This window comes from Natator depressus, chromosome 6 (assembly GCF_965152275.1).
Source record: "Natator depressus isolate rNatDep1 chromosome 6, rNatDep2.hap1, whole genome shotgun sequence".
Taxonomy (NCBI): Eukaryota; Metazoa; Chordata; order Testudines; family Cheloniidae; genus Natator; species Natator depressus.
Genome location: NC_134239.1, coordinates 87749900 through 87772883, shown reverse-complemented (window position 1 = coordinate 87772883; position 22984 = coordinate 87749900). Strand labels below are relative to the sequence as shown.

At 42.9% G+C, this 22984-nt stretch overlaps 1 pseudogene; it reads right to left on the bottom strand.

Annotated features, from left to right (window-relative positions):
- Positions 1-6766: 6766 nt before the first annotated feature.
- LOC141990138 (E3 SUMO-protein ligase ZBED1-like) lies at positions 6767-8422 on the bottom strand (annotated as a pseudogene).
- Positions 8423-22984: the final 14562 nt, after the last annotated feature.

The window sequence follows — 22984 nt, the reverse complement described above, 5'->3', positions numbered from 1 at the left end:
AGGTCTAAGGCAGGCTCCCTGCCTGTCCTGGCACCACACTGCACTCCAGAAGCGACCAGCAGGTCCAGGGAGGGAGGGGGCAGGAGGCCTGCGTGCTGCTCTCGCCCGCAGCCATCACCCCCCAGCTCCCATTAGCTGTGGTTCCTGCTCAGGGTGGGGGCAGTGCATGCAGCCTCCCTGCCCCCCCTCCCTCTGCCTAGGAGCCGGACCTGCTGGATGCTTCCAGGGTGCAGTGTGATGCCAGGACAGGTAGGGACTAGCCTGCCTTAGACCTGCATCACCGCCAACTGGACTTTTAACAGCCTGGTCAGCAAAAGGTCCCTTTTCCACCGGGCATTCCTGTTGAAAACCAGACACTTGCCAACCCTATTATATCCTCATCTTCTCCAAAAAAGGATTTCTAAATGTAAGGTAACAGAACTGACTAACAAATACTCTTAGACCAATGCTGTTTGAAAGAAACTCTTCCTGAAGTTTGTCATATCTGCAGGTAATCAGGATATCTGAAGGAGTACTTGTGGCACCTTAGAGACTAACCAATTTATTTGAGCATAAGCTTTTGTGAGCTACAGCTCACTTCATCGGATGCATAAAGTGGAAAGTACAGTGAGGAGATTTTACATATACACACAGACCATGAAAAAATATACATTATAAGGAGAGTGATCACTTAAGATGAGCTATTACCAGCAGGAGAGTGGGGTGGGGGGAGAGAAAACCTTTTGAAGTGATAATCAAGGTGGGCCATTTCCAGCACATTTCCAGGAGTTAACAAGAACATCTGAGGAAGGGGGGGGGGGAGGAATAAACAAGGGGAAGTAGTTTCACTTAGTATAATGACTCAACCACTCCCAGTCTGTATTCAAGCCTAAGTTAATTGTATCAAATTTGCAAATTAAGTACACTTTAGCAGTCTCTCGTTGGAGTCTGTTTTCAAAGTTTTTTTGTTGAACGATAGTCACTTTGAGATCAGAAATCTAGTGTCCAGAGAGATTGAAGTGTTCTCCGACTGGCTTATGAGCGTTATAATTCTTGACATCTGATTTGTGTCCATTTATTCTTTTACATAGAGACTGTCCAGTTTGCCCAATGTACATGGCAGAGGGGCATTGCTGGCACATGATGGCATATATCACATTGGTAGATGTGCAGGTGAACGAGCCTCTGCTCTGTGATATAGTATCTGAGATAAGGTAACAGCCTCCAGATGACCTCACTCCCTTCCCCGCCATGCCCAGAAAGAGCAGCTAGGCAAGTCACCATGAGCCAGTCAGTTGAGCCTTTGGTGACATCATCTCCACAGGTTTGAGCATAAGACTTGATTCAAGCCCCGGGACATGACTGACTACCACAGACCCGCTCCACAGAAACCTGAGATGTAGTATAGAAGTCCCCTGTGAGGATTCTAACTTTGGAGTCAGCCTGGGCTGTGCAGCTCTGTTTGACTCCATACCAAAGTGCTCTGAGCCACTGTTCAACAAACAAATATTTGAGATATGCAAAAAATTGAGGATCTAGGATTTTTAAGAAAAACTAAAAAAAAAATCCAGCCTTTCAGGATTCCTCTTTTTTGTTTCTCTTTCTCAGTTCATTTTACTAATGCTCTCACAGTTTAGTGAAATTTGAAAGTTAAAATAAATATTTCTGAAGTCCAAGAGAAAGTTAGTTTAAAAAGTAAATACACAGTGAGTATACTCTGCCCACCTGATCCTTAGGAGGCAAGCATTTGGGGTAGAGTTATTCACATACATTTTGAGTAAAATCATTCTCTTTCCCCTGCAGCCACGGAGGGTCAACATGAAGTGAGACGTAGTGGGCTTCAGGATAGGGCGAGATTTGGACAGAGTGTCAATATCCATTGTGCTCTACAGAGCTCAGCTCCCTGACTACATGTACCTCTGGAGATGGGTTTCTGGATGGTCGGGGAGGAGCAAGGGTAGCATGGGTGGATGTAGTGCTATGGAAAGTCATAGCTTCCTGCAGAGTGAAAAAGCCTCAATGGGGATAGTGCTCTGGCAGTCCCACAGTGGGAGAGGACTGAGCTGTGCCCCCAGTAGCTTTCATTGATCAGGGGCACTTGAGCAGGTCTGATGGCATGTTTGCAGCCTGCTATCCCTTTGTTGCCCCAGCCCATGGTTTGTGAGAGAGGGTGAAATAATTTCACCTGCCAAGGCAAAAAGAGCCTCCCTGCTTTTGATCACAAAGAGTTTCTCTATCCACCCTCTTTGACCCAGTTTTGCTTTCCTGATTGGCAATGACACCTGTGTGTAATTCTTTGTGGGTGACTCAGTTGTGTTTTAATGGTGTTGGGTTTCCCAGCATGCCGGCTGCCTGGTTTGGAGGTCAGGAAGTGAGCAGACGGGCAAGTGCAGTGGCGGTTCTTATCATCTTCCCCTCAGCATTCAGAAATTCAGTATTTCCTAACTTGCGGGAGCCCCCAGACTAGTCCTGTGGGGGCTTGGGGCAGAGACAAACAATTGGTCTGGAAAAAATTGCATGACTGAATCTTCGCTGTCTAATGCAAATGTCCTTGAAGGCCACCCATGTTCTGAAGACTTCTGACACAGCCAGACACAGGAGCAGCTCACAATGTATAGGTCTGCAGTCTTGGACCCAAACGTCTTTCCTTTGCTCCTATGACACTCAGCAGAGTGGGAGTTTTGTCATTCTCTTCAGTGGGAGCGGGACCTGGGCCATAGGGAAAAGGCAGGCTGGAATGATTCATTCCACTGGTTCGGGGGCCAGTTGGAGGCTTTGTTTATCTATTAGAGCCACTGGACAAGTTCTACAGCTGAATGGAGAGAAAATATTTATGATTAAATAAGTTCAAGTAACATATTCAATAAAAGTTGTGGCCCTGCATGGCTGTGACAATATGGTAATTTTATCCTATTCCCCAAGTGTACAGCTATAAAAAAATTATTACTTCGGTTTGATACTGCTCTGAACTTCAGTTCAGAGTGACATTACATGTCAAAGAAGGGCACCTGAAGTTTTAAAGTTTTCTGAATCATTTATTTTGTAGGTTATATATCTAGCAAAATCTATCTTGGAGAGATTTGAGTTTGAAATTTATTTTCTCCTGAGGAATATCTTTCCATCTAAATAAACATCCTTGACACTTGTTTGCCAAAAATCTTTTTCTTCTTAGAGGAGGGATGCAGCTCCACTTGCATTTTTAACATCCAAATGCAATTTGCCTCCAACAGAGAACACTGTAGATTAGATCATAAAACTGAATAAAGGACTAGACCATAGTGGTGATTCAAATGACTTAAAACTGTACTCTGATGATGAAAGCTGTAAAGTTTGTACTCTATAAAGAATTGATAGCTGTGGGATAAACCAACACCATAAATTAGCTTATTTTGGTCAGGCGTGGTTAATGTGGCATGTAATGTCTGGGAGTACAAACTGACACCCTGCCACAGTTATTCCTCTCACATGTTATTGTTTTTTGTATTGTTGTTTTTTTGCACTATGCAGGGTTCACATGTTCCAAAAAGAAAAAAATTTGTTCCAAGTCAAATGAAATATTTTGATCAACATGAAGCAAAATATTTCATGTTGATTTTGAGATTTTTTTTCACATTTTCAATTTTTTTTAAAAAAAGTAATATTGAAGGAAATTTTGAAAGTAATTTTGAATAAATAAACACTATAATGTTTCATTTTTAAAATGTCAGAAACATTTCAATTCTTTTCAATTTTCAGTAGTCTCTCGTTGGAGTCTGTTTTTGAAGTTTTTTTTGTTGAAGAATTGCCACTTTTAGGTCTGTAATCGAGTGACCAAAGAGATTGAAGTGTTCTCCAACTGGTTTTTGAATGTTATAATTCTTGACGTCTGATTTGTGTCCATTTGTTCTTTTACGTAGAGACTGTCCAGTTTGGCCAATGTACATGGCAGAGGAGCATTGCTGGCACATGATGGCATTATTACATTGGTAGATGTGCAGGTGGACGAGCCTCTGATAGTGTGGTTGATGTGATTAGGCAATTCTTCAACAAAAAAAACTTCAAAAACAGACTCCAACGAGAGACTGTTGAATTGGAATTAATTTACAAACTGGATACAATTAACTTAGGCTTGAATAGAGACTGGGAGTGGATGTGTCATTACACAAAGTAAAACTATTTCCCCATGTTTATTCCTCCCCCACCCCCCACTGTTCCTCACACCTTCTTGTCAACTGCTGGAAATGGCCCACCTTGATTATCACTACAAAAGGTTTCCCCCCCGCCCTCCCCCCACCACTCTCCTGCTGGTAATAGCTCACTTTACCTGATCACTCTTGTTACAGTGTGTATGGTAACACCCATTGTTTCATGTTCTCTGTATATAGAAAATCTCCCCTCTGTATTTTCCACTGCATGAATCTGATGAAGTGAGCTGTAGCTCACGAAAGCTTATGCTCAAATAAATTTTTTAGTCTCTAAGGTGCCACATATATGTATTGTAATTCCTTGTAGATGTTTAGTTTCTTTCACTCTATGTTGCTTTGTATATGTGAACTTGTTCAGACTGACAGTGAAATTAGGGAGACTTTCAAAGGTGCACTGGGAAGTTAGATACTCACCTGCCATTGAAAGCCAGTGGGAGTTAGGGTTGCCAACTTTGTACTTGCACAAAACCGAGCACCCTTGCCCCGCCCCCTGCCCCTCCCCTCCTCTGAGGCCGTGCCCCTTCTCTGAGGCTCCGCCCCTGCTCACTCCATTCCCCCCTCCCTCTGTCACTCGCTCTCCCCAACCCTCACTCGCTCGCTCATTTTCACTAGGCTGTCTCAGGGGGTTGGGATGCCGGAGGGGGTGAGGGCTCCAGCTGGGAATGCGGGCTCTGGGATGGGGCCAGAAATAAGGAGTTCAGGGTGCAGGAGGGGGCTCTGGGCTGGGGGAGGAGCTGAGGGCTTTGAAGTATGGGAGGGGGCTCTGGGCTGAGGCAAGGGGTTGAGGTGTGGGAGGGGCTGGGCTCTGGGCTGGGGGTGCAGGTTCCAGGGTGGGGCCAGAAATGAGGAGTTCAGGGTGTGGGAGGGGGCTCCAGCTGGGGTTATGGGCTCTGGGGTGGAGCCAGGGATGAGGGATTTGAGGTTGAGGAAGGGACTCTGGGCTGGGGCTCAGGGGTTCAGAGGGCATGAGAGGGCTCAGGGCTAGGGCAGAGGCTTGGGGCACGGGGGGGTGAGAGCTCTGACTAGGTGTGTGGGCTCTGGAGTGGGTCTGGGGATGAGGGGTTTGGGGTGCAGGAGAGGGCTCCGGGCTGGGACTGAGGGATTCGGAGGGCGGGAGGGGGATCAGGGCTGGGGCAGGGGGTTGGGGGACGTGAGGGATGCAGGCTCCAGGCAGCACTTACCTCAGGCAGTTCCCAGAAGTGGGACATGTCTCCCCTCCGGCTCGTACCATGTGGAGGTGCAGCTGGGTGGCTCTGCATGCTGCCCTGGCCGCAGGCGCTGTCCCTGCAGCTCACGTTGGCTGTGGTTCCTGGCCAATGGGAGCAGCCGAATCGGCGCTTGAGCCCCCGGCTGCCCCATGCCTAGGAGCTGGAGCGGGGACATACCGCTTATTCCTGGAGCCACAGGGAGCCTGCCTTAGTCCGCTGTGCGGACAACTGGGCACAAGGGCTCAAGTTGAAAACCAGACAGCTGGCAACCCTAGTGGAAGTTGGGTGTACAACTCCTATTTGTGCCTTTGAAAATCTCCTGAAATAATTTATCTTTTACGGTATATCTGCATAGCAGCTGGGGCTGTAAATTGCAGCTTGGGTAGCTGTATGTGTGTTAGCTCTGACTGAGCTAGTGCCTAAAAATAGCAGTGTGGTTATCAGGGGGCATGAAGACCTGACTGATAAAGAATTTTTTCATGCTTCTTCAGGGTAGCCAGTGTGGGCTGGTCCAACCCTGACCTCTCAAGAACTTCCTCCCTTTCCTCCTTTCCTCTTTCTATATCTCAAGCCCTCCTCGTGGCTGCTCTAGGAATCAGCATGGCCACACTGCCGCATACGTGTCTTGGTCTCACAGCAAAGGCCTCGCACCCAGTACATGCACTTGCATGCAGGAACTGGCCACGCAATAATTACTTTTCCAGACAGCTGGGATTTGAACAGGTGCGTGAGCCTCCTCCCCACACATGCTGCTCATATTTCCCCTTCTTCCCCCATCTCACGGGCTCCGAACGCAGCACCCTCTGGTTCCCCCTTTTTCCTTGTACCAAGAGGAGTATGCATGGGACATGAATCTCTCAAGGGATGCAGCAAAAAATGTTTGGGAACCTCTGGTTTAACCAAACTCAGATTTCATGGAAGAGAAATAGTAAAACTTGAACAGAGAAATCTTGCTCTTTGTATCTTTCCTGGAAAAAAAGAAAATTAGGGCTATCAAACGATTAAAAAAATAATCACAATTAATTGCGAGATTAAAAATATAGTTGGGATTAATCGCAGTTTTAATTGCACAGTTAAACAATAATAGAATATCAATTTAAATGTATTATAAATATTTTTGGATGTTTTTCTACATTTTCAAAATATTGATTTCAATTACAGCACAGAATAATACAAAGTTTGCAATGCTCACTTTATATTATTATTTTTATTACAAATATTTTCACTGTAAAAATGATAATCAAAGGAAATAGTATTTCACCTCCTACAAGTGCCATAGTGCAATCTCTTTATTGTGAAAGTGCAACTTACAAATGTAGAATTATTATTTTTTTACATAACTCCACTCAAAAACAGAACAATGTAAAACTTTAGCGCCTACAAGTCCACTCAATTCTACTTCTTGTTCAGCCAATCGCTACGTTTGTTTACATTTACAGGAGATAATGCTGCCCATTTCTTATTTACAATGTCACCTGATAGTGAGAACAGGTGTTTGCATGGCACTGTTATAGCCGACCTTGCAAGGTATTTAAGTGCCAAATATGCTAAACATTCGTGTTCCCCTTCATGCTTTGATCACCATTCCAGAGGACATGCTTCCATGCTGATGATGGATTCTGCCTGACAACGATCCAAAGCAGTGTGGACCGATGCACCTTCGTTTTCATCATCTGAGTCAGATGCCTCAAACAGAAGGTTGATTTCCTTTTTTGGTGGTTTGGGTTCTGTAGTTTCTGCATCAGAGTGTTGCTCTTTTAAGACTTCTGACAGCATGTTCCACACCTCATCCCTCTCAGATTTTGGAAGGCGCTTCAGATTCTTAAACCTTGGGTCGAGTGCTGTAGCTATCCTTAAAAATCTCACATTGGTACCGTCTTTGCATTGTGTCATATCTGCAGTGAGTGTTCTTAAAACAAACGTGTGCTGGGTTATCATCCGAGGCTGCCATAACACGAAATATATGGCAGACTGTGAGTAAAACCACAGAGCAGGAGACCTACAATTCTCCCCCAAAGAGTTCACTCACAAGCTTGCAGGGCTCAAGTAGTGTTTCTAGCTTTTACAGTTTTTCGAAATCACTTCCTTGTGGCATTGATAGATTAGCTGCTCAAAAGCACAATGTGGCTGTGATAGCAGCTTTATTTCCAAGCAGGCACTGAACCATACTCAGTGTGTACTGTGTTTGAAATGGCCCACACGTTTTCTACATTTTGCCAGCACATTTTCAAAACCACCATCACTGAGTGGATTGCTGCAGACTGTGAGTGATGCACCTCCTGTTAAAAATGCAAATGACTGGCAGCTGCGATCATATTTCATACACTGTCAGTACTCGTTGTTACCTTTTCTTGACTATTTCATGCTTTTGCAACATCCAAGAAATGCTCTGCACATATTTCAGCATAATGTCTCTCTTTCGTATGCATTATTATTAAAAGCAAACAACTGCAGTGTTCATGCAGCATCACTCAGGTGCGTCGTGATACCAAGATAGCTCTGATTGCTCATGGCTGTCCAGTGATCACCAGTGAAAGCAACAGGTAGTGCATTTTTCAGAAGCTCCAACTGTGTAGTCTTCTCACGGTGATAAAGGTCGTGCATTCGTGATGCAATGGTTCCTTGGGAGGGCAAGGTGTATGACTGATTGGAAGATGCAATTTGAATAACATCTCTTAGCCCACTGTCATTTACACTGTTGAATGGTCTGCAGTCCATAGCTATCCACTTTGCTATAGCATTAGTTAAGTTGTACTTTTTTGATCCATGGGCTTGTAGTGATCCTGAAACTCTCTAAGTGTACTCTATTGCCGCTGGCAGGATTCATTTGTTGTCAGTGGGTTATCTGTAGCACAAAAACTAGAGGAGAAAGCATGTTTCCAATACCATTGAAGTACTTCAGGTCTGCAGTCTTGAAGTACTTCAGTGGTATTGGAACTCAGCCTTGCAATAGCTAGAGATAACTGTCTTTTTATCCAGGGAACGATCTGGAAGTTTTTTAAAAATAAACTTCCCATTCAAAAGACTTGAACTTTTGCTGCTTTGCTCCATTAACTGAAAGCCCTAAAAAAACCCCAACCAAACAGCTTCATATTGTTCCATGGAATCCAGAGATACCTGAGCAATTGAGACAATTAATAAAACTCCAATCAAAATTACATTAGCTTAAAGTACAAGACATATTATCGCAGTACATGTGACCAAACATCTCTCAATGTCTAGTCTATGAATTATTGAATTAGAAAGAAAGTCTGAACTAAATCGGATGCAGCCCTTCTGATCGTCTAAAGTTCTTCTGTGCTAAAAGCTTATGTAACGAAGTACTCATTGCCAGGCAATATTCATAAAAGCAAGTGCTTCAGTTGCCCTGAATATTCTTCTTTACCTGTTTATAGTAAATCAAACTCTTTGGTGGAATAAAAGCTTGAACTCACAATTTATTAGTATTCACTTTGTGCTGAAGAAAAATAGATGTGAAGTACTTTGAACATTCAGTTATCACCAAAACGATGGTTAAAAGAAATGGGGATTGATGACTTTTATAATGTGTGTATAAGACTACAGATGATTGCCACCGTTTCATATACTGAATAGGATAGATCCTGTACACAGCTCCTGGACAATTTAAATAGAAGTGTTTTTCCTGCACCATAATAGATTTACCTTTGTAAATAATGTATTACCACTTTTAAAAGGCTTCCAGTTCTCATGTAGTAGGAAATAAACTGATCAGCAGCAAAGGTCAGGAAGAAATTCCTTCCTACATGTATATTACTTCCTGCATTTTGGAGGTTCTATGCCTTTCCTTCTGCCAATGGCCATTGTCAGAGACAGAATATTGGACTAGAAAAATTAATTTGATCTGTTTGATACAGAAATTCCTAGGCTCCACTTTGTTTCTAAAGTGTGTATAACTGCTGTTTTATTGAAATAATCTTGCATTAAGATCTAGTGGGACTAATAACTTTAACAACAGGTGCAAGGGAATATGAATGTCAAAGATTTACTTTCCTATGAAATTGGCTCATTATAATTTCTTTAAATATAGACTTCTCTTTTGTGTCAATATTTGCAGTGCTACATCAGGAAGTTTAATCCCATTCTCCCTTGTGTTAGACATTTGTACGAGGATGGCCTATCCACCCCTTACACAGAACAAGAAGTGCTGAAACCACTCTAACAACACTGCTACCACGCAGTGAGGTTATTCAATGAATGTTCTTAAAGAAACTTATAGGAATGTTAGATTTAAATATTAACTCTTCCCAATTTGCCAGTCCGTTTGGAAGCTATAACTTGTGTCTGTACCATGCTAATTTAAGGTCCCTGATAGCTCCTCCCAAATATAGAGTTTACATTGTCATTTGAGTTTTCTCCAAAGCTGCCAGCCAAGTTCCTCTATTCTGTGCCATTTAGGTTCTTATATCTTGCCCATCACTGTGGAGTCTTATTATTCTCCGGTTACGTATTAAGCAATAAACCTGTTCTTGGTCACATACGGGCCCTTCTCCATTTTCTCCTCTCCCCCAGAGGGTAATGCATCATATCTGTTCCACTAGTATCTCCAGAGGATAGAATCATAGGGTTGGAGGGGACCTTGAGAAGGCTGTTAAAGAGCAGCTACTAAAGTCAGACATTTTAAAATCAGCAGATCCGTATAATTTACATCCAAGAATTTTAAAAGAGTTGGCTGAGGAGCTCTCTAGACCATCAATATTGATTTTTCAATAAATCTTGAAACATTGGGGAAGTTCCAGAAGACTGGAAGAAAGTGAATGTTGTACCAATATTTTTTAAAAATAAATGGGATAACCTGGGTAATAACAGGCCTCTAATTCTGACCTCAATCCAAAGCAAAATAATGGAGTGGCTGATACAGGACTCAATTAATAAAGAATTAATGGATGATATAATGAATGCCAATCGATATGGATTTATATAAAATAGATCCTGGAGAACGAACCTGATGTCTTTTTCTCATGAGATTACCAGTTGGGTTGATAAAGGCAATAGTGTTGATACTTAGGCATCTGTAAGGTGTTTGACTTAGTGCATGACTGACAAAAAAACCCAGAACGATATAAAATTAACATGGGACACATTAAATTGATTAAAAGCTGGCTATGGCTAGCTGAGAGGTCTCAACTTGTAATTGTAAATGGGCAATCAATATTGAGCGGGTGTGTTTCTAGTGGGGTCCCGCAGGAATTGATTCTTAGCCCTTCACTATTTAACATTTTTATCAATAAAAATCTTAAAATAAGAAAACATAAAATGATCTCTGACAAAGTTTGCAGATGACACAAATTGAGGGTGTGGTAAATAATGAAGAGGAATGATCACTGATATAGAGCAATCTGGATTGTTTGGTAAACTGGGCTCAAGCAAACAATATGTGTTTTAATACAGCTAATTGTAAATGTATACCTCTAGGAAAAAAGAATGCAGGCCATACCTACAGGATGGGGAACTCTATCCTGGGAAGCAGTGACTCTGAAAAAGATTTGGGGGTCATGGTGGATAATCTGCTGAACATGAGCTCCCAATCTGAAGCTGTGGCCCAAAGGTCTAATGTAATCCTTGGATGCATAAACAGGGGAATCTAGACTAGGAGTAGAGAGGTTATTTTACCTCTATATTGTCAGTGCTGCATCCACTGCTGGAGTACTTTGTCCAGTTCTGTTATCCACAGTTCAAGAAGGATGTTGATAAATTGGAGAGGGTTCAGAGAAGAGCCACATGAAAGATTAAATGATTAGAAAAACATGATTTATAGTGATAGACTCAAGGAGCTCAATCTATTCAGTTTAACAAAGAGAAGGTTTAGGGGTGACTTGATTACAGTCTATAAGTACCTACGTAGGAAAGAAATATTTGATAATGGGCTGTAGCTGAGAAAGGTATAACACAATTCAGTAGGTGAGAGTTGAAGCTAGACAAATTTAGACTGGAAATATGGTGTACATTTTTAACAGTGAGGATAATTAACCACTGGGAACAATTTACCAAGAGTCATGCTGGATTCTCCATCACTGACAATTTTTATATGAAGATTGGGCGTTTTTTCTAAAATATATACTCTAGAAATTATTTTGGGGAAGTTCTGTAGCATGTGTTATAGAGATGGCCAGACTGCAAGATCACAATGATCCCTTCTGGCCTTGGAATCTATGAATGCTGTGGGTGGATTTTTTGTTGGTTTGTTTGTTTAGTTATGAAATGGTATGTGTTTTCTTTAGTAAAGTCAAGGTTGCAAAAATGTGTCTTGCACTTGGAACAGAGAGTATCTGTTTGCCAGAAGCTGGGAATGGGCGACAGGAGATGGATCACTTGATTACCTGTTCTGTTCATTCCCTCTGGGGCCCCTGGCATTGGCCAATATCGGAAGACAGGATACTGGGCTAGATGGACCTTTGATCTGACCCAGTATGGATGTTCTTATGTTCTTATCAAGGTTTTAAATGGTTCTTAAATCCTGGAGAAGCACATTCCACAGCCTTAGACCAATCCCGGATAAAGCTATAGCTCCTCCCCAAAGAGCTTTACTTTTTCAGTAGACCATTCCCTTGTGTCAGAGGACTGGAGTTACTAATTGGGGCCTTGACTCTGGGGTCAGATCATTATGAGCCTTCTAGAGAAGAACTGAGATCTTGAACATTGTATTCCATTAGGAGCCAACATATTGAGAGAGGACAGGTTTGATGTGCTCACAATAACCCATGTTTATGAGGATATGCCTTGCCACGTTGTGTACTTGTGTAGTTTCCTCATGCCCTCCTTGGGACTGACCCCTTTTATTCTCCCAAGGTGCTCACAAACACCTCCACGTAATCTAACCCCTCTTATAAGATACAATCTGGTCCAGCTTCTCTTAACTGGTCCAGTCTACTGCTTCTGTTCTCAGCAATGGCTCCATTCTCCTTTAACCTCTCCTTCCTTGGAAATCTTATCATGGCCCCATTTTTCTCATGTTGGCTCTGGCCCAAATTGGCTTCTTACTGCAGTGGTTGCTTTTCTGATGTAATAGGCAAGATAAGATAGTGTCAGTCCCCATTACAGAAAAGTCTACACTAATTGCTTTACATTGGCAGGACTCCATCTCTTGCTGTCCCCTATAAATTCTGATGGCTAGTTTAGGTAACAACAACCCTTCCCAAACACATGCTCCAGGGTACATTAAACAAAAAATTGGCTGTTTAGAAATATATTAATTAGCTATAATGACACTTAGAAAACCCAACTGTTTCAAAGCCCTGCATATGCAAATCCACGTTTCACTCAGTTACTCCTATAATAACTCCTTCCCTGGAGGCTATGTAGTAAAGGGTGTGCCATACTCCCTCCATTTGTATGAGGCAGCTCACAGTGAAGTGCTGCTCTTCTAAGTAGGAAACAATACTGACTTCACTTTCAAAACCCCAGATATTTTGAGCAACTTTAACAAAGACAAAGGAATGGGCACTGAACTATTTTAAAAGCTTGAGGCTCATTATCAGCTTTCCCCTACTGTTGAGGGGGCCAATGACTCTGTGTCAAGACTAGAAATTTATTAATCAATAAATAAAAGGAGAGAGAGAGAGACAGCTTGTGCAAGAAAAGTCACACATAGGTGACTGGGAATTCTGTGGTTTCCACTGGATTATTTCAGAGGGAGTGGTGTTTGTGTCCTCTCCAGTGAATTCAGCTATAACATTCACAGAGAACTCAATGATCTACCAGCGTTTAAGACCATTCACAGAGAGACGCTGTTTCTCCACACTTCCTTCTGATGCTCTTGGAACTCTGGCTCCTGGGCATCATATCTCTGCTGCATATTTCACAGTCTCCCAGGCTCCTGCCCCTGGAGTGTTCCTCAGGGGCAACTCAAAGCAGAGGGAAGCCCTGTCAGTAGGGCAGTTTGAGTGATATTGCTGCAGAGGTGGTGTCACGGTGCCTGATTTGTGGCCCACAACCGAGAGAGCCAATCTTAGAGCAGACTGTCAGAAAACAGGGTTGACGCTCCAAACTGGTGTCATATTCCATCATTAGATTTCACCAAACCAGTAACAAGTGTGCACTCCTGGAGTAGTATAATAGCTTTTCCATGGAGCCACAGACGGTACCCTTAGGCTATCCAGCATAGCTTGCCACTCAGACAAGCTGGACTTTGTGATAAAAGGTGATTAAAACCAATATTCACTTCACATTATACATTCTTCCAACCTTAAAGGGTTAGTCCCTTACTTCAGGTCAGTGGATTCTCTGGCTCTCACACCCGTAACAACGCTGATAGCTTTAGTTAACTAACTAAAGATTTATTAGTTAAGAAAGGAAAGGAGAATTATTGAGAGGTTAAAGCAGGTACAATACATAACAGGTGAGTCAAAGTTTGTGAGTCCAAATGATAACAGAGATGATGTATCTGCTTAATTCTCCATAAGTCTCCCAGGACTGCTCAAAATGGTTTTGGGAACCTCTGTTTTGTATCTGGAACGCCCCCCTGACAGCATCCAAATAGATCAGAGATGCGGAAACACTTCCAAGGTTCCTTCTTATAGTTGAAAACAGTCTGGAAAATGCTTCCAGGACAGCATGTGTCTGTAAAAAGAAAGGGAGTACTTGTGGCACCTTAGAGACTAACCAATTTATTTGAGCGTAAGCTTTCGTGAGCTACAGCTCACGAAAGCTTACGCTCAAATAAATTGGTTAGTCTCTAAGGTGCCACAAGTACTCCTTTTCTTTTTGCGAATACAGACTAACACGGCTGTTACTCTGAAACATGTGTCTGTAGATTCCCCATTGTTGCACACACAAAGACCCATGCTTTGAAGTCAACGTGTTCCCTCATTTACATTTCCAAGGCTCCAATCTCCAATAGGTAAACATAACGTAAACACAATGTGATAGCCAGAAATAATTTTTCATTAGTTTTTATGCAGCTTTACACATCAAGTAAATTCACATTTAAACACTAACACACATTTCAATCTAAGGCTAATTAAGTACAGGATACAGAGAGATGAAAACAATCCAGTCAACATCTCTCTTGATTTCTATCAACACAAGTGAATAGGCCTGAATACATATTGACACACTCAACCCTTCTTTGATATGCATACACAAGTGAATTGCCCTGTTGCTCTGATCTGAGCTGGTCTGTCTGGTCACAGAACTGGTAACCTGTTCAGACAGCATCACAGGTGGTATGGGGATGATGGATGAGGATGGAATGGTGAGTTTGGGCCTGTAGTTCTAAAGTAATCCATATTAAATTTGCTTAGAAGATTCTTAGGGTAAAAGATGCTTTTTGGCACGGAGGGCAGAAATCACACATCCAGTGTAGCATCTCTGAGCCTTTCAATGCTTCTTTGGATAATGGGAGTTCTGGCAGAAGAGGTTATTGTATGGGACATTCCATGCTCTTGTTTTTCTTGTCAAGAATAGAGATGTATGCAAAATGGAGAGGCAGGGGTAGTGCACTGTGGTGTTGGAGTTTCCTTTCCTTATAAACCGTACTTAATGTTAATTTGAATATTTTTGTTTCGGTTCACCGTTTAAGGTTATTTCTATTTATAAAGATAACTCTTATTTTGTTAAATGAGAAATGAGTTGTCTCTTATTTTGAATTCAAATTTTATTCAAAATAGCAAATCCTTTTTAAGCAGAGTGGTAAAATCAATTGAACGAATGCCTCAGGAACCTAGTGTCTTACAGTCTATAAGCTCGAGTGAAATCATTATCCTCAAGTTCGTAGTTTATGGTTTAAGGGGAAAGCAGTAAGTACTGTAATTTGCTGTTTTCTGTGTATGCTAAAACAGATTCTCCATTCATTAAGATTTAAGAAAATGTAGCATACCAAAATCCTCATTTTCATAATTACAAGACTTTTGTTTGGATGAGTTCATCAGACCCTGAAGCAGTGGAAGAGAGGAGAGAGTGGAGCCCATATAGCATGATTTGTCTGGAGAAGACCCTCTGTATTAGTCAGTATGGGGATAGCTGAAATCCCCCATTATTATTGAGTTTTCTATTTTTATGGTGTCCCCAATACCTGTATTTGTGCTGGAAATGGCCCACCTTGATTTTCATGCACGTTGTAAGGAGAGTTTATGTGTGTGGTTTTTGGAGGGGGGTGAGGGGGTGAGAGAACCTGGATTCCTGCAGGAAATGGCCCACCTTGATTATCATACACATTGTGAAGAGAGTGCTCACTTTGGATGGGCTATTACCAGCAAGAGAGTGAGTTTTTCTGTGCGGGGGCGGAGGGTGAGAGAACCTGGATTTGTGCTGGAAATGGCCCATCTTGATGATCACTTTAGATAAGCTATTACCAGCAGGAGAGTGGGGTGGGAGGAGGTATTGTTTCATGGTGTCTGTGTATATAATAATGTATTCTGCAATTTCCACAGTATGCATCCGATGAAGTGAGCTGTGGCTCACGAAAGCTCATGCTCAAATAAATTGGTTAGTCTCTAAGGTGCCACAAGTACTCCTTTTCTTTTTTCAAAGTCACCATCACCATCCTGATCAGGTGGTTGGCAGTATATTCCTAATGCTCTATTCTTATTATTCAAAGCATGGAATTTCTATCCACAAAAATTCTATGGTACAGTTTGGGTCATTTAGGAAAGTGGTTCTCAGCCAGCCCCCTGGGGGCCTCAAGCTGGTTTCAGGGGGTCCTCCAAGCAGGGCCAGTGTTAGACTCACTTGGGCCCAGGGCAGAAAGCCAAAGCCCCGCTGCATGGGACTTAAGCCTAGGGCCCTAAGCCCTGCCACCAAGGGCTGAAGTAAAAACTTGAGCAACTTAGCTTTGCGGAACCCCAGGCAATTGCCCTGCTTGCTACCCCCTAACGCTGGCCCTGGCTTTTATATGCAGAAAACCATGTATATGCAGGGCCGTGAAGTTTTTATCGTGTGTTGAAGGGCTTCAGAAAGAAAAAGGTTGAGAACCCCTGATTTAGGATCTTTACTATAAACAAGAAGAAGTTTGTTTGACAAAGAACAGAAATTTGAGAAGAAGCAAGTAGAAATGCTGGAAACAAATGGTTACATATAAAATAAAATCATAATGCTTTCTAGTGCCTAAACTTAACTAAGGGCTTGTCTACAACGGCCATTTACAGTGCTGCAACTTTCTCGCTCGGGGTGTGAAAAAACACCCTCCTGAACACAGTAAGTTTCAGCGCTGTAAAGTGCCAGTATAGACAGTGACCCAGTGCTGGGAGCCGTGCTCCCAGAGCTGGGAGCTATGCCCCTCGTGGAGGTGGGTGTTTTAGAGCACTGGGAGGTGCTGTGCTGCAACCACACAAGCCACATTAAAGCACTGCCGTGGCTGCACTTTAGCGCTACCAGTGTAGACTAGCCCTAATAACACATTGTCATGCCATATAGAGCAAAAACGTACCTAAAATCCTTCCCGCATATTACAGCCAGGCTTGGCTGTGATTTTCTGTTCATGAGACAAGTCAGGCTGTCCTTCTGCCTCCCCAGTGGAAAGACCCTGTGGCTCTTTGCAATCCCACATATATCAAAATTCTCCTTTGATCTTTATTCGTAAACAGGAGACACCCTGCTGATTGTTCTTTCTGATAGCCTTCCTTTCTTCTCAATGTTTAATTAGCATCTGACTCTGCCTGCAGATAGGCTTACCTTGTGAGAGGCACAATGAACAATAAACGATTGACTGGGCAAAGAGAGATAAGCGTCTCCTATCCCATGCCTGAACAGAATCTGTCCAAGACCGGTCACCTCCTGGTGACCTGTTTTGAACTTCACAGCTCTAAGAATATAATTTCCAGTATAGATACATAACTTCTTAAATATTTCCTGCACCAACATTTCGCAATGGCAAATATGACCAATGTGTTACTGGCTGTTGGTAGAGACCTCACAGGTCACCCTGTGGCACAGTATTATGTAGACATCAGATCCAGGAGATCCCTGTAAACCCCTATGCCCCCTGTTCCCTCTGCCAGTTGGCACAAAGAGGATCCTGGGTCACAACATGTATTTGTACTTCTTACACTGTGATTGTGCTACGCTATTTTCCTATCATTGTTACTGGAGGTGTTGTACAATTTTTGAAATATGCACTGAATTTTGTAAAGTCATGTGTTCATGTGCCTCTTCTTTTTACATTGTATATGGGACTTTTTGTCCATTCTAATGAGTGATGGATGAGGGGCAGGCATGTATAACTTATTTTATTTAACCATCACTATATTACCTATATGTAACTGTGGGAATGTGAAAATTTCCCTAAATAAGAATGCAGTTTCATATGTAAAACCCCCCATATTTAGATAACAAAGTCTATTAGCTCGCCATTTTCCTGCAAGAACATTTCCCCCCCACCAGAAAACATATCAATTACTCAATGATACTTCACTTGAAATTAACCAAAAGACTGAATGGAAGCAATTATGTTAAATACCTTTGATTATGGAGCCAGGTTATGGAGTCCTTAGTCAACCTTACACCTGTGAGTTGATCCATTAACTTCAGTGGTGCTATTTGCATGAGTAAGTGCTCAAGCACATGAGTAAAAGTTGCATAATCTAGCATTTTGTGCTGATCCACTGGCATTTTTAGAAATGTTTACATTCATGGGCATGACTCATTTCTTACCTGTCAGGCTGCTGCATAAAGCATGGGGACATTAGTTCAAGGGTCAAGAAGACCGAAATAGTTCTTGTACTCTGCACAGAACAACCCATTCTTCTTTATCTAAGTAAAAAGAAAAGGAGTACTTGTGGCACCTTAGAGACTAACCAATTTATTTGAGCATAAGCTTTCGTGAGCTACAGCTCACTTCATCAGATGCATACTGTGGAAAATACAGAAGATGTTTGTTTTTATACACACAGACCATGAAAAAAATGGGTGTTTATCACTACAAAAGGTTTTCTCTCCCCCCACCCCACTCTCCTGCTGGTAATAGCTTATGTAAAGTGATCACTCTCCTTACAATCTGTATGATAATCAAGGTGGGCCATTTCCAGCACAAATCCAGGTTTTCTCCCCCACACACACGCCCCGCCCCCCCCCCCCAAACAAACCCACTCTCCCAGAGAGTGGGTTTGTTTGGGGGGGTGGGGGGGGAGAAAACCTGGATTTGTGCTGGAAATGGCCCACCTTGATTATCATACAGATTGTAAGGAGAGTGATCACTTTACATAAGCTATTACCAGCAGGAGAGTGGGGTGGGGGGAGAGAAAACCTTTTGTAGTGATAAACACCCATTTTTTCATGATTTGTGTGTATAAAAACAAACATCTTCTGTATTTTCCACAGTATGCATCCGATGAAGTGAGCTGTAGCTCACGAAAGCTTATGCTCAAATGAATTGGTTAGTCTCTAAGGTGCCACAAGTACTCCTTTTCTTTTTGCGAATACAGACTAACACGGCTGTTACTCTGAAACCTTTATCAAAGTGTATTTCTGTGTCTGGGGTTTTACATTCAGCACTCCTAAAACAAATGAAATACATACGGTGTTTTCAAAGAGATATAAGAGCAAGACAGCCATTGACAGACTGAAAGGTCACATGAATAATTGGTACATTTGAGCCAGTATGTTTCCCACATGGTAAACTTAAAAAGTGAGGTTCAGTGTGTACATAATATTTTCAATATGATATTGTTTAATAAGGATTGATTAACATACAGTTCTGTTGACTGTTTGATTCCACTATATTTTCTCCGTCTAATGTAAATTACTTTCAATTGGAAATTACTAAACATAATTTTTTTTATCTGGCCAAATTTATTTATTCCTCTTTTGACTTCAGTTATTTCCATCCTATAACATCATGATGAGAGGGAGATTGTGATTTGGACTATGTTCCTGCACAAAGGAGTAAGAGGAAGTAAGAACTTTCCCTCCCCTACCTACTCAGGCTACCTGGATCTGGAATCTTGGCATGCAGGAATTAGGAGCTCTACATGCCTGGAGCATATAGATAGTGTTAGGAGCTGCCAGAGGAAGCCACTTGCAGTGCACAACAACAAAATTATTGGTCTTACAAGATCCAGGAACTATGCTATATATATTTTTGAGAGCCACCTATTGCCACCTTACCTATTAACTACTAAGTATACATATATACAGAGATAGAACATTTCTGTGACAGGCAGGAAGTGGTGGAGATGGGTGCAGAGCCTTGTCCCCATCCCTTCTCACCACTCACTGGCCAGTGTATCTGAGCCACCATGAGGGTGGTAGTAATTTACTGCTGATATAGGTCAATAGTAAATTACCATCACCAGGAGCTAGGAGAAAACAGGGAGATATTGTGATTTGGAGATATATCTGAGACTAATCTAGGAGTGGTGAAATTTATACATCACCCCTTTGTCATGGCTGTACCTAAAGTCAGGATTTGGCCCAAAATCTTATTAATCAACTAATTAGGACCAGATTCTGATATCTTTATTTCATAGTCAACAGTAGTTTATTCCATGAGTAGTGCCATTAAAAGTATGGGATTATTTGTAGAGTAAGATCTTACCTAACATGAATAAAGCCCTTAATTGGTTTTATATCATAGCGCTCCTGGGATTAGCATATGCAGAGAGAGCATTTGGCTCTCCTTTTAGCATGGTATCAGGAAAAGAGGAGCTTTGTTTTCTGATTTTAATTTAACTTCTAATTAATTTTTACCTAAGCTGGAAGAACAGTATCTGAATCCTGGATTCTTGAGACATGAGTCTTTAGCATGCAGTACCTTTCTCATCTATTTTCAAGGAATCAGCCATCACATTATTTTAAGGCATCATTTCATGGCAGCAGGTTTACATGAGTTGAAATAACAAAAACTATTCTTCTTTGAGTAGTGCCCTGGTGGGTGCTCCACTTTAAGTTCCTTTTGGGTGTCTGTGCGTCCCTGCACCTCAGATCAGAGATTTTTGGGAGCAGTGCTTAGTTGCGGCGCACATGTGCAGTAGTCTCGCGGTGCTGTTGGTGCCTTATGTAGCATGTGCACGACCCGACCCGTTCAGTTCCTTCCCAACCATCCTCAGCTGCAGATGGAGTTCAGTGGCAGTGCTGCCTCTTCTATAAATAGTTAGATTAGCTGTAGCTTAGTAAGTCTAGTTTACCTATTTTGTTAGTTATTGTTTCTTTTTCAAAAAAAGGTAGATATTTTCTTTTAATTGTTATTTTTCCCACTCTTTCCCCATTGGGAAACTTTAATGACCATGATGCCCAGCTCTCCCGGGTTTAAACAATGTGACTTTTGTCATGAGGCAATGCCCATCTCAGACAGCCACTCACCATGTTTGGAGGGAACCCATGTCTCTGAAAAATATGCCCATTGCAGTAACCTTAAAGCCAGGGCAAGGCATGATCGAGATCTCTGCCTCAAGATGATTTTGATGGAAAAGTCCCTTCAGCCTCCTCCTGAGGGACAAAAATCAACATCAGCAGCTAGTTCCCTGAGCAAAATCTCTGCTAATGGGAGTGCTCAGTTTTCCAAATCATACAGAAGTGAGCCATGACCTCCTCTAACAGGACACTCAGAGACAGAAGAGGTCCCCAGCGAGGTTACTATCCTTGGTGCCAAGCTCAAATAGAATGAGCACCTTTGAAACTCTGGGCATCTCCAGCACCATCCCTCCGTGGACCTCTGCGGAGTCCCGCAGCTCCAGAATGGAGTCGAGACGCTGCTCGTCCATGGCACCGACCACCCTGGTGCAGAAGTCAGCACTGAAAGCTGAACCACAGACAATGCCAACTGCACTGGCACTGATTCAGTCGTCAGTGCCGACAGTCAGGCCAAGAACAGCACCAACCATCTCGACCAAGGTTGACCGCAATACTCTCACGGTATCGACCACATTGGCACCAACTGCACCACCGCAGAAACACAAGGCTGTGCAACAGTTTCTACACCAGAAAGACATAGTGGTTTCTTTGGTGCCACAGTTGCCGTTGCTCAGCACTAAGGGATCATTGGGCCAACTAACAGAGCAGCTAACCACTTCACCTGCTCCCCAGCCTCTCTCCAGCAATGAAGAAGAGGATGTACATGGGAGCCGGGTCTCTTCCTGGCACTCTTCACCCATGGAAAGAAGACCTCCATGTGAGGCCGTTAAGACCAAATCCTGCCCACCTTAAGAGATGCAACAATGGTATGGGCAACCCTGGATTTGCCCACCAATGCCTTTTCCTATGCAGTGGTCCCCCTGGGACCCTTGGGAGACCTATAGGGCCCAATATACTAGAACCTCAACTCCAGCCCGAGGGGAAATTTGCTCTGCTCTACCTTCCCCGAGTAGGGACATGTCGGAGGCACCTGAAGGCGTGGAAGATGAAGAGGAAGAAGGCTCAGACCAGGAAGGCATTTTGCCATTTCATAACTCATCTTCCTCCCCTGATGAAGCTATCATAACGCTGCCTCCAACTACAATAGATGACCTGAAATAATTTCAGGAACACGTTAAAAGAGTAGCCACCAGCCAAGACATTCTGCTTGAGGAGATGCAAGAAACCTAGCACAAGTTGCTACAAATCCTATAGACATCCACTTAATCCAAAATTGCACTCCCCATCAATGATGCCATTAGGGAGCCAGCAGAAAATATTTGGCAGGCCCTCACAACCGAATCACCTACCAGTAAAAGAGTTGACAGGAAGTACTTCATACCAGCTAAAGGGATGGACTTTTTCTTCTCCCATCCACAGCTTAACTCCCTGTTAGTGGAAGCTGCCAACCGTCGCAGCAAACAACCCCAATTCTGGTCCACTCCCCAGGACAAAGAACACAAACACTTGGACCTTTTTGGCCTAAAAGCGTACTTGTCGGCAACACTCCAATTCCAGGTTGCCAATTACTCAGTCCTTCTTGCAAAGTACAACTTTGACAACTACAGTAAACTACGAGAATTCCTTGAGGTTCTACCAGAGGAAAAATGCCCCCAGTTCACTGCCATCACGAATGAGGGACAACTAATTGGCTGTACGGCTCTACAGGCCTTGATGGATATAGTGGATACCGCTGCAAGAACGACGGCCACAGCTGTCGTAATACGCAGGGTCTCATGGATACAGTACGAAAGAGCTCCAACTCAAGGTGGAGGATCTCCCTTTTGATCGGGAAAAGCTCTTCTCTGCAAAAACAGATGATGTCCTTCACATTGTGAAGGATTCTTGGGCCACCCTGAATACTTTAGGCATATACACACCACCTAATAAGCGAAGACGGTACACACACAGTACCAAAAGGGCAGAGACTCCTCTTTCCATCGCCCACAATGGCAATTTGGCCAGAATAGAAATAAACACCGCTCACAAAGAAGCAGGGCTCCTCAAACTCAGTCCTCTTCTTCACAACCATCTACCACTAGGCCATAGTTTTGAAGTCTTGGTTGAGGGTCTGAATGACCTTCCCTGCAATACAGTGCTGTCAGATAATCCTACCCAACTTTTTGGCCACTGCCTGCATCTGTTTTACCATGCTTGGGCAGCAATAACAACGGCTCAAAGGGTACTGGAGATTATAAAATAGGGTTATGCCATCCCCTTCCTCTCCTTACCCCTACACTACCACCTCCCCCATCCCTCTTCAGGAACCCATCTCATGAGCCCCTTGTACAACAGGAAGTGAACCATCTCCTACAATTGGGTGCCAGGGAG